We start from the raw sequence: 14828 nt of genomic DNA on the forward strand, positions 1-14828 counted from the left end.
TTATCTTTCTTTTTATGTCATGCCTAAGTTCCTTTTCTTTTCTTTTCCTTGTGTTTACCTTTATCCTATCTATACTGTTCCATTCTTCTCCTGTTTTCTTACGAACGCCCCTTTCTCCTCTCCTCCTTATGCAAATCCCTCCACCTCATGCAGGGCCGGTTTTAGCAAGTGCGGGGCCCTATGCAGACCAATTTGGTGGGGCCCCACCCTAGCTCCACCCCATTGATAAGATTATTCAATTTTTAGAAAAATGTTTTATTTATGAAATTTCAATAAAGACAAATGAAGCTAAACTTGTACAAAAAACCTGATTGAAATAATAAGCACAATGCTATCATGAAACCTCCCCTCCCCAGAAATTATTCAGTTCAAGTCCACTACAATTAGTAGTTCCAATTCTCATAACAAAGGAGAATAAAGGAAAAATATTAAGAAAAGATCCAGTACTTTCAAATTCCCCTATTACTCTGTAACCCATCAAACCAGAGAGGCAAATAGCCAAAAAAGAGGTAAGTAAGTGCAAGGTTCCCATTAAAGACAAAACCACAACACATCACTTAGGTATTTCCTGCCGGCATCTCGAGCTCGCTGTGTTTGACTCATAATATGCTCCTTATTTGCTGAAGGACATAAGGAAGGCAGGGTTACTTCTAATTTGTAACTAAACAGAAAATTTGATACAGTAGTCAATATAAAATTAAATGTTTATCCAGCAGCATAAAAGCAAAAATAATATAGATATATGCAATAAAATCAGTGGCGTTCCTTGCCTGGATGGCACCCGGGGCGGAGCGCCGATGCGCCCCCCACTAAATTACACCCCCCCCTCCGGCGAAATGACCCCCCCCGGGTGCATGCCGCTGGGGGGGGGGGGTGCCGCGGCGCGCGCCTGCTCCGAGTTTGCTAAACTTCTTTGCTATTTCACTGCAGCTCCCTCTACCCCGGAACAGGAAGTGACCTGTTCCGGGGCAGAGGGAGCTGCAGCGAACGAGCAAAGAAATTTAGCGAACTCGGAGCAGGCACGCGCCGCGGCACCCCCCAGCGGCGTGCACCCGGGGCGGACCGCCCCCACCGCCCCCCCCCCTGGTACGCCACTGAATAAAATAAAAATGAAATGAAAAGATTTCCAAAAACTGACATATTCCAATTAATAAATCCTGAATAAAATAGTTTTTTTCTACCTTTGTTGTCTGATTATTTAGTTTTTCTATTCACTTTGGAGGCAGGATGAGATGTCCCTGAGTCCCTGAGTCCCTGCTGATCCGCTCACCCTCAGGTTTCTCTTCTCCCTGTCAATTCCTAGTGCCCATTCCATTTCCCCTTACCCTCAAACCTTGGTTCCTTTTTTCTCTCCTCCTGCCATCACATTTTTCTCCCCCACCCCTTCACAATTCCCTTTTTACCTCTTTACCAATCAGTGCAATCACCTGACCTGCCAACCCAAAGGTCCATGATCACATCAGGTCTTTTTCTCCTCAAGCCCCAGCCATCTCCACTCTCTCTTTACTGCCTGCCTCTTCTTTCTAATATCCCAATCCCATCATCACAAAAATCAATCTCAAGTCACCTACCAGCACTCCAGCAGCAGCAGCAGAGGCAGCAGCCTTCTTCACACAGCACTCAGTAGAGATGGGCGGCGTCAGCGACGATGGCTCACCTCACCACCTCCAGCTTTTCCCGCTCAGTGACTCCCGCCCTCGCGGTCCAGAAACAGGAAATACGTTATCAGAACTTCAGAAGGCGGGACATTGAGCGGGAAGCTGGAGCCTGAGGTGAGCCATCTGTCTGTCCTAGTCATCGTCGCCGCTGTCGGGGGCGGGGCCGTCGCTGCCTGGGCTGGGCCTGGCTCGCTAGCATCGCTGGATTCGCTGCAGTTAGTCGGGGGAGGCAGGGACTCAGTCTCTTGGGAGCTGATGGTGGACCTGGTGATGATGATTATGCGGAGAGCAGCGGCGGTCCAGCGGTGGAGGTCGGAGGTGTGAGGCGAGGCAGAATTGAGGCGCGCCGCTCGGGGCCCCCTTAGGCGCGGGGCCCTATGCGGCCGCCTCGGTCGCCTCTGCCTAAGACCGGCCCTGACCTCATGCACTCACCCTTTCCTACATGTCACATATTGCTTTTCTTCTGCTATTACACATTTATTTTCCTTATCTTTTCTTCTATCCTTCTGTCCTTATCTCTCTCCTCTATACCTCCCTACTTTATCCTCTCTCATCAATGCTACCCCTTCCCACTTATCACTCTTTTCTCCCCCACTATACCCCTTCCACCCATACCTTCTTTCCACCCTTCTTTAATCATCTTTCTCCCCCTTTCCACCCTCTTCCCCTCTCTGTCCTCTTGCCTTTCTCCATCTCTCCTCTCCACCTTCCTCTTCTGTCCCCTTCCCCATCTCTTTCCTTTCTGCTCCTCTGCCATCTTTTATCTTCTCCTCTTCCTTTCTCCCATTCTTCAGCCCCTCCATCTCTATTACCTTCCCCTCAGCTCTCGTATTGCAGTCTTTCCCACCCCCATTGATCCCCTCCCCCATTTCTTCATCCCATAACTCCCCCTTCCTTCTCCTTTCATTAGCATTACTCGCTTTCGCCATTCTGCCCATACAGTAGGGATTCAGCATGCATACACAAAGATACAGTTAGTCAGCCCCCTTCCTCCTGCTACCCATGCACTTCCTGTTTCAAAGTGGAGGTGTGGTTCACGAGATCAAGAGCAGTGTGCATCCTCTGAGTCCCAGTGGCCCTTGTTGTTGTGCTTGTCTGTCTGTCCTTCCTACCCTCATAATGGGCTAGATTCTATATATGGTGCCTGAAAATTCCGCGTGGAAAAAAATGGGGTGTATTCTCTAAAGTACACCTAAATTATATAGAATAAGTTTAAATGTCTGTGCAATATATAGAATATATTTAGCAAGTTGTATGCATAAATCTTAATTAATGCCAATTAGTACTGATAATTGCTTGTTAACATCCAATAGACAACGCTGATTAGCTAGTTAAACAAGTTATGCACATTGTTATAGATTTACATAAAGAACTTAAGGCGCAATATATAGAATCTTGCAGAATATGCCTAATTACAATAAGCCAACTTACACCCCCCCCCCCATCTTTACAAAGCCGAGCGGTAATGCCAACATAGCCCATTCACCTGCATGCTGTTGTGGTGTTTGATGACTTTCTGGAAAGGCATTATAACAAGTCTGTATTGTATTGCATCTTACTACTAGTACTACTAATCATATTTATAGCACTACTAGATGTACACAGCACTGTACACATTACGTGCAGGTACTTTGTCCCTAGAAGGCTCAGAATCTGTTTTTGAATCTGGGGCAATGGAGGGTTAAGTGACTTGCCCAAGGTTCTGCAGTGGGAATCAACTCCATGATGCCAAGATCAAAGCCCACTGCACTAACCATTAGGCTACTCCATCTTTTCTTGCCTATAGGACTTGGGGGAAGCAATGTCCCCTATTGCCCCCTCCCCCAAATTACACCTATGGATGAGCAGCATTTTTAGGTGCAAACAATAATGTTCATAATTATAACTGACCTGTTGGAAAAAGAAAACATTTCACAAACCTTACATTGCTGCCAGTCTCACCAGACTTCGGGATGTGCTGCCTTTCCCTAGACTTCTGATGAAATGTTTATGAGAGTGCTCTTAGCAACTTGTGCTGAGCCTCCCCAAGGTCTTAGCAGAAACAAAACAAAATACACAAAGGAGGAGGAGAGTTCTTTAGAGTAGCCATCTGTTCCTGCCCTTCAAAGAGAGCAAACCTTCCGGGTTACAGCACTATCACTTTCTGAGAAGGAAGCAGCACAAGTCCAGGAGGTGACATAGCTGATGTTTATCCCATTATCTCAAAAACAGGGCAAGAAATAAGAACACAAGAACAGCCATACTGGGTCAGACCAATGGTCCATCTAGCCCAGTATCCTGTTTCTAACAGTGGCCAATCCAGGTCACAAGTACTTGATAGAATCCCACATAGTAACAAGTTTCTACTGTTACCAATCCCATGAGAGATATTTACATACCAAGAAGGCAGTGCATGTAAATCTCACCTACTTGTGCCTAGTTCTGGGGAATAATCTATAGGGCTGGAAGTGGTCTAGAAAAAGGCCAAAATGGTGCAGGGTCTGAACCAAAAGAAATATATGAGACGTGAGGATCTAAAGAGGCATATACTAGAGCAGTGCTTCTCACCCCTTTCCTTGAGGCACACCTTGCCAGTTGGGTTTTCAGGGTTACCACAATGCATATGTATGAGACAATTTTCTATATTGCAGTGACCCATTATATGCAAATCTATCTCATGCATATGCATTGTGGTGATCCTGAAAATCCAACTAGTTAGGTGTGCATCTAGCCGAGTATCCTGTTTCCAACAGTGGCCAATCCAGGTCACAAGTACCTGGCAGAAACCCAATTAGTAGCAACATTCCATGCTACCAATCCCAGGCAGTGGCGTACCAAGGGTGGCGCGGTGGGGGCAATCCGCCCCGGGTACACGCTACTCGGGAGGTGCTGCGTGCCTGTCGGCTCCGCTGGTTCCCTGCTCCCTCTGCCCCGGAACAGGTTACTTCCTGTTCCGTGGCAGAGGGAGCAGGGAGCCAGTGGAGCCGAGAGCCGCACGGCTGCTCCCTGCAGGTAAAGATGCACTCGGTTTGGGGGGGGGGGTTGATGCGCCGGGGGGGGTGTCATTTCGCCAGGCGGGTCGTGTTGCACCTGGGGGGGGGGGGGGGGGTGCGCATCGGCGATCCGCCCCGGGTGGCAGCCAACCTAGGATCGTCACTGATCCCAGGGCAAGCATTGGCTTCCCCATGTTTATCTTAGTAGCAGACTATGGACCTTTCCTCCATGAACTTGCCCAAATCTTTTTTAAACCCAGATATGCTAACTGCTGTTACCACATTCTCCAGAAATGAGTTTCAGAGCTTAACTATTCATTGAGTGAAGAAGTATTTCCTCCTGTCTGTTTTAAAAGTATTATCATGTAACTTTGTATTTGAAATACACCACTCAGAATTTTGTAGACCTATGTCATATCCCCCTCCCCCAGGCCATCTCTTTTCCAAGCAGAAGAGCCTTAATCTCTTTAGCTTTTTTCTCATATCAGTTCTGTTCTCTTAATCATTTTGGTTGCCCTTCTTTGAACCTTTTCTAATTCTGCTATATCATTTTTGAGATACAGTGACCAGAATTGCACACAGTACTCAATGTAAAGTTGCAACATGGAGCAATAGCTATTTTGTTCTTTGGTTGTGAAGTTGATAATTTTACATAGGTGTCTGGGGATAATTTTCTAAGGGGCCCTTTTACTAAAGGGTTGCCACGTGGCAGTGGGCTTGCCACTTGGCAACCCAGAGCTACCGTAGGCCCAATACAGGTGCCAGCGGTAGCTCTACCCCAAGTATACATCATTTTCGGTGCTAGCAGAAATATTGACAAAATATTTCTTCAGGGGGTTACCTGGCAGTAATCAGGCAGTGTCGCACGCTGCCTGGTTACCACCAGGTTAGCATGGGAGCCCTTACCACCACCTCAATGGGTGGCGGTAAGTGCTCCCCCCCGAAATGGTCATGCAGCAAGTTCATTTTTGGCTATTTTTATCCGCTGCGGTAAAAGGGGCCCTGGTGCACAGCAAAAATGGCCGCCACTTCTAGCACAGGGCCCCATTTACTGCGGCTTGGACAAATTGGCATATCTGAAAACAGCCCTTCCTTGATTTGGCTAAAAATACATATAAGGGTCACAAACTGCATAATCCTAGCTACGTTAAGAGGTCCTTTTACTAAAGCTGTGGTAAACACTAGTGCGCACTTACTGTAGGTAAAAGGCCTTACTGCAGGAGGTCCTGTGGTAAGTCTGTTAGCGCATGCACATGACGCTCTAAAGATCACTTTCTGGTTTATCACAGAGGGGGCGTGTCGGGGCAGAGAGTGGGTGTGCCAGCACTGATCTGGTAGTGCGCTGTGTGTTGATTAGAGCATGAGTGCGTGAGCACTTATCACTTACAAAATAGGTGCTCACTCTCTCACGCTCTGATTTGTTTTAACGGACCCCTTAATGGCAACATTAGTGCATGGCCTTTAATTAGAAAAATAGGGAATCAGCCATGTTACTGCAGCAGCAGAAATTGGCAGTAGCACGTGCAACAAGGGCACACTAATGCCACATTTTCCAGCACTTTTGTAAAAGGACCCCTAAGTCAGGGGAGAAAAACACCATGCATGGAGGAGTGGCCTAGTGGTTAGAGCACTGGTCTTGCAATCCAGAGGTGGTCGGTTCAAATCCCGCTGTTGTTCCTTGTGATCTTGGGCAAGTCACTTAACTCTCCATTACTTTAGGTACAAACTTAGATTGTGAGCCCTCCTGGGACAGAGAAATACCCAGTGTACCTGAATGTAACTCACCTTGAGCTACTACTGAAAAAGGTGTGAGCAAAATCTAAATAAATAAATGCATGACATTTTCAAAAGTACATGGACTAGTTGCAGCCTCTTAGATGCCAGTACACAGGCAGTTTAAATGTGCCTATTTTCAGAGGGAAATATGTGGGTACTTTCCCTTTCAAAATTCAAGAAATCTATGCGCACTAAAACTGCTTGTGCAGTTTGCAAATTGGTTCCGGAGGTAATCCATGGCAAAACTGTGCAGTGGCATATCTAGGTTGGCTGCCACACATGGAGGGTTGCTGCTATGCTCCTGGCACATCAACCCCTCCCCCCAAAGTGCATCACCCACCTCTCCCATGGAAGTGTATCATCCTCACCACCTGGGGGTGCAAGGAGCAGTTGTGCAGCTGTCAGCTCTGCTGGTCCCTTGCCCCAGAACAGGAAGTAACGTCAGAGGGGGCAAGGAACCAACGGAGCTGACAGCCGTGTGACTGCTCCATGCACCCCCTTGCTGCCTGCACCTGGGGCAGACCACCCCCACTGCCCCGCCCTTGGTACTCTACTGAAACTGTGCATTTCTAGGCTATTTTCCCATCAGTTATTTCTCATTATATAGTGTATATAGTGGTTATTTTACTCATGTTGCCTGGTCTAGGAAAGTAGCACATTTCCACCAGCAGCAATGCAAGATGACCTACTTTTCTTTATAGAATAGGCTTAAAATAGGCACCGCAACCACCGTAACGGCAGTTTTACAAACCATTTTCACATGTAAAATGTCAATTTACATGAGTAAATGAGCAGTTGCAAAGGGGCCCTTTTACTAAGCTGTGTTACTGTAGGTGCTAGTTCGCGCCTAACACAGCAAAAAATGGCCTAACACAGTTTGCACTAAAACATTCTGTGTTAGTTTTGCCATTTAAACAGTGCTAAGCTCGTAGTATTTATTTTTCTTATTTTTTGAAGGGAGCGTGTCACAGGTGGAGAATGGGTGTGGATGTGCTAATCTGCTAGTGCGCTGACATTACCCTGTACTAACTGGTTAGTGCATCCATAACGCGGGAGCCTTTACTGGCCGTTAAATAAGAGGTGGTAACTGTTCCTGTGTAAACATTTTTTAAAATGGCTGTGCTAATGCTAACATTAGTAACATTAGTGCACAGCCATTTGTTCAAGAAATAGAAAAGTGCCTCTTTTACAGCCTCACTAGGAATGGGCTTAGCAGGTGGGAAAGTCCCGCATAAGGATGCACTCAGCCCATTTACTAGTACAGCTTAGTAGAAGGGCCCCCAAGTTAGGTCACATCTAAAAGTATGCATGGTAAGAACCACAGCGTACTCGTACAGTGGGCGTGATCAGGTCAGAGTTTGGGTGGAGCATGGCCAAATTTAAGATTCACGTGAGCATTTTATAAAATATGCACATGCATGTGTAAGGTATGTGCTAATATTTATGCCTGTTTGACAGACTGTATAATGTCTGCACTTTCAATCTGGGTGTGTTATAAAGACACACAGAAGCCTTCTTCATTTCCAGACCCAGGCATCCTATTATAAAATCGCCCTCAATGGGGCTCATATTCAGGGAGCTTATCCGGTTAGAGTTAACTGGATAACGTATCCCATTAAAATTTATCGATACATTCAAAAAGATAGCTTTTAAGGGGAAATTTTTACTCGGCTGTGGTAAAAAGAGGCCTTAGTACACCCTTATGCAGGTCTTTCCCAAGCACTAAGGCCATTTTTACTACAGCTGTAAAAATGACTTTTTTGTATTAATTAATTAATTTGTTGTATTTATATCCCACGTTTTCCCACCTCTTTGCAGGCTCAATGTGGCTTACATTATGCCGTAATGACAATCGCCATTTCCAGAATGAGAAATACAACATACATTAAATACATAAATGTAGAAGAAAATTATAAAGTGAATTGGATAGACAGTTCAGTTCAGGCAAGAGAGATAAGGGGTTGATGCATTAATGTTCATTAGTGAAATTTGATTGAAGCAGTCAAAACTCAAAAACAAAAAAAGGAAAAAATAACAAAATATAAATGGTAAATGAAAGAACAATGCCACGCCTTCACCAAAATAAGTGGGGGGGGGGGGGGGGGGGGGGGGGGAAGAGTCCTCAGCTGAACATGGGTTGAAAAACAACCTCATATTAAAACAACTATCACAGGACTCTCTTAAAAAACTCCACTTAAGCAATTTTCTCACAAAATAACAATAATGTAAATATACAAAAAAAAACTGAAAATAGCAGTGCTTCAACATCCCATATAATCAGAACATATTGTTTATGCAGCACAAACAATATGTACTTCTCCTAAAGTGAAGACGCTGTCCATCTCGTAAACCAGCAGTATGTATCTTCAACATCAACAATAAAATGTAGAGGCTATTCAGCATACACCCACCCAACATGGGTTCCCTGTTTCGCAATAAGCTGCTTCAGAGGCTCAAAGGCTTCCAAGATGGCCATGTACTAATATTCCATTAGCATGTGGCCATTTTGAAAAATTACTGTGTTCTCTTACTGCCACTTGTTTTGTAGGTGATAAGGGCTCATGCACTATCTGTATGCTAACCAGTTAGCGTGCAATAATGGAGCTGTGCTTACTGATTATCAAAAGAATGCCTACTCTCTGCCCCCTGTCATACCCCATCAAAATAAAAAGTATTTTTTAGTGTGCAGTTAGCATGTGTACATTGGCAGTTTCTGCAGGATACATGAGCGTGTCCCACAGCACACTATTTTAAGCTGTATTAAACACATATTAATGCCTAACACAGTTTAGTAAAAGGACTCCTAAGACATTGGTGTTAAATATATCAATTAACTTTAGGACTGGTGTTTGCCCTGATCACCTGACCAGACAACCACTTACCTTTAACCAGAAAACATTTCATATTTGCACTATCCAGTTAAATTAAAACCATGCCCCAGCACACCTTTCACCCCTACTGTACTTAACTGGCTAAATTTTGCCAGATAAGAAGTTGTCTGGAGAAAGGTTAACTGGGTGGCAGGACATTAATAAGACTTATTCAGAAATTACTCTGTAGCAGGGATTCTCAACCCAGTCCTCGGGACACACCCAGCCCAGGTTTTCGGGATACCCATGATAAATATGCATGACATAGATTTGCATACCATGGAGGCAATTCATGCAAATTTATCTCATTCATATTCATTTTGGATATCTTGAAAACCCAACTGGCTTGGTGTGTCCTGAGGACTGGGTTGAGATCTGCTCTCTAGACAAAAAATACATGCAGTCCTTTTTGAATGTCCCATGGAATTAATATCAGTGTTTAATGATATTTAAGGTCTAATTTATCAATCTATTTTTTAGCCAGTGGATGAGAAAAAAAACCTTTATGCGTCTAACCCTTTGCTCATTAATTCTAAAGGAAAATATTTAGTTTAAGTGTATGGCGTACAGGTTAGCACAATGTGAAAGAGAACCTTTTTTTAAGAAAAGATTTTGGTATTTCCATATTTTTAATGTAAATGTGAAGGTATTAATACACATTTTAATGTCTGAAGTTTGTGAAAAGTTTTATAGTTTCAGTGGAGCCAGTAAGAAAAAATTCATCTTGTTGCTCCAGTCTACAGATCTGTGCTGGTGCACCCCAGAAAAAAATATAAGCAAAAAAAAATCAAAGAAACAATTAAAAAATATGATCTGATCAATGTGAAAATTCTGAATTGCAAAACACATTAAATTTCTGAGGGAAAGGAGGGTGTACTAGTTTATGCCACTGTTTAAATGTAGCTTCACTTTAATCCCTGGGGTGATATCAGCAAATCTATGCAAATTGAAACAACATGATTGGCCTATCAAATTGAGCCAGTGTTTGAGTTTGCAAGTCTTTACTGCTGCATTATGGTAATAAGGATATATCCGTCTTCTATTTTTTACCTACCTCTTGAGTGTTCCCTTAAGATCAAAATAAACCAACATAATTCTGTCTTTCAGTACAAGACTATTTCCAATAAAAAGTCATGCAAGTGCTTATCATGCACGATTCCAGCATTTGGGAATAAAAGGTCCACTATGTTTTTCTGCACAATATTAACATACAATGCACATGGTATCATGGTGGAATTGTGGCTATGGAAGTTTGGGATAAACCAATGCCAAGGGTCTTCTCTCCAAGCCAAGGCATCTCCTGTAATATCTGTGTGGACTTAGGCTTTGAAGGTTTAAATGCTTCCATAGTTGATACAGTCTTTCAGGGACCCTTTTACTAAGGCATGTAGGCGTGTACACGTGCCCAACATGCACCAAAATGGAGTTACCACACGGCTACCATGTGACCCTTGCAGTAATTTCATTTTTGGTGCACGTCTGCTACGCAAGCCTGAAAAATATTTTTTATTTTCTGGCGCACGTCAGCTATGCACGCCAAGTGGCATTTGGCGTGTGTAGGTCATAACCGCCCGGTTACTACGTGAGACTTTACCTCTAGGTCAATGGCTGGCGGTAAGGTCTCAGACGCAAATTGGACGCGTGTCAATTTTCATTTTGCTGCACATCCATTTTCAGCAAAAATTTTAAAAAGGCCTTTTTTACAGTCACACTGAAAAATGGATTGGTGCACACCCAAAACCCGTGCCTACACTACCGGAAGCCATTTTTTCAGTGCACCTTAGTAAAAGGACCCCTCAATAAGAATCATGCAGCCTGTTTGTAAAGTGCTATAAAAGAACACACATTTTATTATCATTGGTTGGTTTGTTATTGTAGAGTGCTGTCAAGTGCTGTAAAAGAACACATATTCCTCCAGATTCTATATATGGCGTGCACAATTTAATTGAGTAATAAGTCAATTAGTGCCAAAATTGGGTGCAAACAATTATTAGTGCTAATTGGCAACAATTTGGATTTGTGTGTGCATTTTGCTAAGTGTTATTCTATAAAGATGCATGCGTAAATCTTTTAATACACAACTGAAAAGGGATGTGGTCATAGAAGGGGCATGGGTGGGTCATGGGCACTCATTAAGCATGTATACAGTATTATAGAATTTGGGTAATTCACACCTAATTTATGTGTGAGGATTTACGCCAGGTTTCAGTTGGTGTAAATCATCACACCCAAAGTTGGGCACAGATCCTGGTGCTACTCACTATTCTATAAATAGCGTCCAACTCAAAATGGAATAGCATTCAGCGTGTACTTAACTGACTATGGGTTACCATATTAAGATTGGACTGGCTTTTATGTGGTCCTATTTATGGGGTTAATTTGGCCAGTTAATTCTGAATATCAGCACTTAACTGATGAAGTGCTGACTATGCCCCCAGAATGCCCCTAGCCAGTTTTGAGGTCGGTGTTAGGTTATTTTCAGGAGCGCTAAACAGTTAAGTGCCACTGAAAATGACCGGTTAGCCCCAAACAGCTATGAGCTATTTCTGGCTGGTTAAATCGCATTGAATATCGACTCCCTTGAATTTTCCTCAATTATTAACTTACACCTAAAAGCTATTTTATAGGTTTCTGAAGAATAATTTAAAGTATACGGATACAGGTCTTCCTCCACTGCAGATATCTATGGGGCCCTTTTACCAAAGGGGGGTAGGGCTACTGTCGGCTTGGTGTCTGGCAAATCGGTCCTACCACTGGGTTTGCCCAGGAGCCTGGTGGTAGTTCCAGTTTTCCTGTACGTTATTTCCGGAGGTGTGCCCAGTGATAATTGGGCAGCGCCATGCACTGAATGTATTTTCCTAAAGGTAAAGATTTCTATTTTATTTATTATTTATTATTAGGATTTATTTACCGCCTTTTTGAAGGAATTCACTCAAGGCGGTGTACAGTAAGAATAGATCAAACATGAGCAATAGGCAATTGCATCAGTAAAACTTTTCCCTGATGTCTCTAAACTAGAAGAAAAAATTACCTTGTTTACTATGCACGAGTCATATTTAGGTGCTAAATTTCAATTGAGATATGTCCATGTAAATGTATTATTTCTTTAGATAACCATAAGGATCTGTTGTATGAACCATCTTAATTACATTTCTTTTTTGAAGGTAAAGGGAGTTCTAGAGTTTAAGATAATAAGTGTGAACCACAAATAATTATAGGGATCTAAATACCATATATCAAAATAGTAGAGTGCCTCTATAAACATACAACATGGTATATATGTAGGAAATATAGAGCAAGTTTTCTTGTTTCTCAAAAATGCCTAATTCTCAAAAATTAAGAGGAAAAGACCTCATTAAGACCACAGAGCTTATAGCTTCCTGCATGTGGGATTGGTCAAATAAGTCATCATTGGTCTGCAAAAACCTCCACAGTTGCTGAGTAGACAAAACTCTCTAAAACTTTATTTCACAATAAGTTTCTACCAACAACTAGATAGAGTAAAAATTGCTACTTAGCTTAAGTTGCAGGCATAAAAAGAACTTCAAATGATCGTCAATTTTCTTGTTCTGCAAATTTTTTTTAAGTCCTAGGTAGAGGTCCCGACGGACTGTTTATATGGCACCTACATTTGCATGCCAAAATGTGGGTGTGCTCCTGAGATGTGTGGACAAATTAATTGGCTAATGAGCCAATTAACAACAATAATTGGGTGCTAAAAACCAATTATTTACATTAATTGGCACCCATTAAAATTTGCAAGTGCATCTGGCTGTGTGCTATTCTATAAGGCAAGGTGCCTCACTGTACATAAGTATTGCCATACTGGGACAGACCAAAGGTCCATCAAGCCCAGCATCCTGTTTCCAACAGTGGCCAATACCAGGTCGCAAACACCTGGCAAGAACTCAAAACAGTACAATACATTATATGCTGCTTATCCTAGAAATAAGCAGTGGATTTTTCCCAAGGTCATTTTAATAATGGTCTATGGACTTTTCCTTTAGGAAGCCATCCAAACCTTTTTAAAACCCCGCTAAGCTAACCGCTTTTACTACAGAGTTTAATTACACAGAATTCCAGAGTTTAATTACACATTGAAGAAATATTTTCTCCGATTCGTTTTAAATTTATTACTTTTTAGCTTCATTGTGTGCCTCCTAGTTCTAGTATTTTTGGAGAGAGTAAACAAGCGATTCATGTCTTCCCATTCCACTCCACTCATTATTTTATAAACCTCTAGCATATTTATTTATTTATTTATTTATTTGTAGCATTTGTATCCCAGATTTTCCCACCAATTTGCAGGCTCAATGTGGCTTACATTTGCCCTAATTGCAGTTGCCATTTCCGGTTAACAGGATTACAGATGGCATTGCGTTAAGGTGCATACATTTATGGTAACATACATGGAACATAATATATATGGAACAGATCATGGTATATATATATATATATATATATATATATATATATATATATATATATACCATGTGCGTACATACATGGTAAAGAAGAATACATTATGGTATTGCAACAAGGTTCCCGAGTAATAAATTGGGTTGTAACATACATTAGGTCATCGACTATAGAGAAACCCTATTTGACATAAGGTTTAAAGTGGTAGTGCTTGATCATTAATAGCAAAGAGGTTAAGCAGTCAGGCGATAAAAGTTCGGTTTTGTATAGATCGCGTATAATGTTATTATTTAGTATTTAAGATGGATGTTGATGGTATGCCTTCTTGAAAAGATCTGTTTTCAGTAGCCTTCAGAAGATGGTTAGGTCTTGCGTTGTTTTTATGGCCTTTCGGTAGAGCATTCCATAGCTGCGTGCAGATGTATGAGAAACTGGTCGCGTATGTGGATTTGAATTTTAGCCCTTTACAGTTAGGATAGTGGAGATTGAGGAATGTGCGTGATGATCTTTTTGCGTTCCTAGTAGGCAGGTCTATAAGGTCTGACATGTAGGTAGGGACTTCCCCGTAGACGATTTTGTGGACCAAGGTGCAAACTTTGAACATAATTTGTTCTTTTAGTGGGAGCCATTGTAGTTTTTCTCTTAGGGGTTTGGCGCTTTCGTATTTCACTTTCTGAAATATGAGTCTGGCTGCTGTGTTTTGAGCGGATTCAAGCTTCTTGATGATTTGTTCTTTGCATCTGGCATAGATGGCATTGCAATAGTCTAGATGACTTAGCACCATTGATTGTACTAGGCTGCGGAATACTTCCCTTGGGAAGAAAGGTTTGATTCTTTTGAGTTTCCACATTGAGTAGAACATTTTCTTTGCTGTATTTTTCACATGGTCTTCGAGTGTGAGGTTTTGGTCAATTATGACTCCCAGAATTTTCAGGCTGTCTGAGACCGGAAGTGTGTAGTCTGGAGTGTTTATGGTATTGGGTTTGTTTGTGTTGTATTGTGAGGACAGGATGAGACATTGTGTTTTTTCTGCGTTTAGCTTTAGTTGGAATGCGTCCGCCCATGAGTTCATTATTTGGAGGCTGTGTGTGATTTCATTTGTGATTTCGGTTATGTCTTCTTTGAACGGGATG

General features: G+C 42.5%; 1 protein-coding gene across 3 annotated transcripts in view; it reads right to left on the minus strand.

Moving 5' to 3' along the window:
- The window catches only part of LOC115458991 (tetratricopeptide repeat protein 24-like), a 100609-nt gene extending 96973 nt beyond the window's left edge, over nucleotides 1–3636 (minus strand). For 2 of the 3 annotated variants that reach the window (XM_030188855.1, XM_030188866.1), the window contains exon 1: nucleotides 3578–3636. The gene's annotated coding sequence lies outside the window, so the exon portion shown is untranslated. Of the gene's footprint in view, nucleotides 1–3548 lie in introns of all 3 variants that reach the window. The other variant, XM_030188860.1, reaches the window with a different exon arrangement.
- Nucleotides 3637–14828: the final 11192 nt, after the last annotated feature.

The sequence above is a fragment of the Microcaecilia unicolor genome, chromosome 1, assembly GCF_901765095.1.
Source record: "Microcaecilia unicolor chromosome 1, aMicUni1.1, whole genome shotgun sequence".
Taxonomy (NCBI): domain Eukaryota; kingdom Metazoa; phylum Chordata; class Amphibia; order Gymnophiona; family Siphonopidae; genus Microcaecilia; species Microcaecilia unicolor.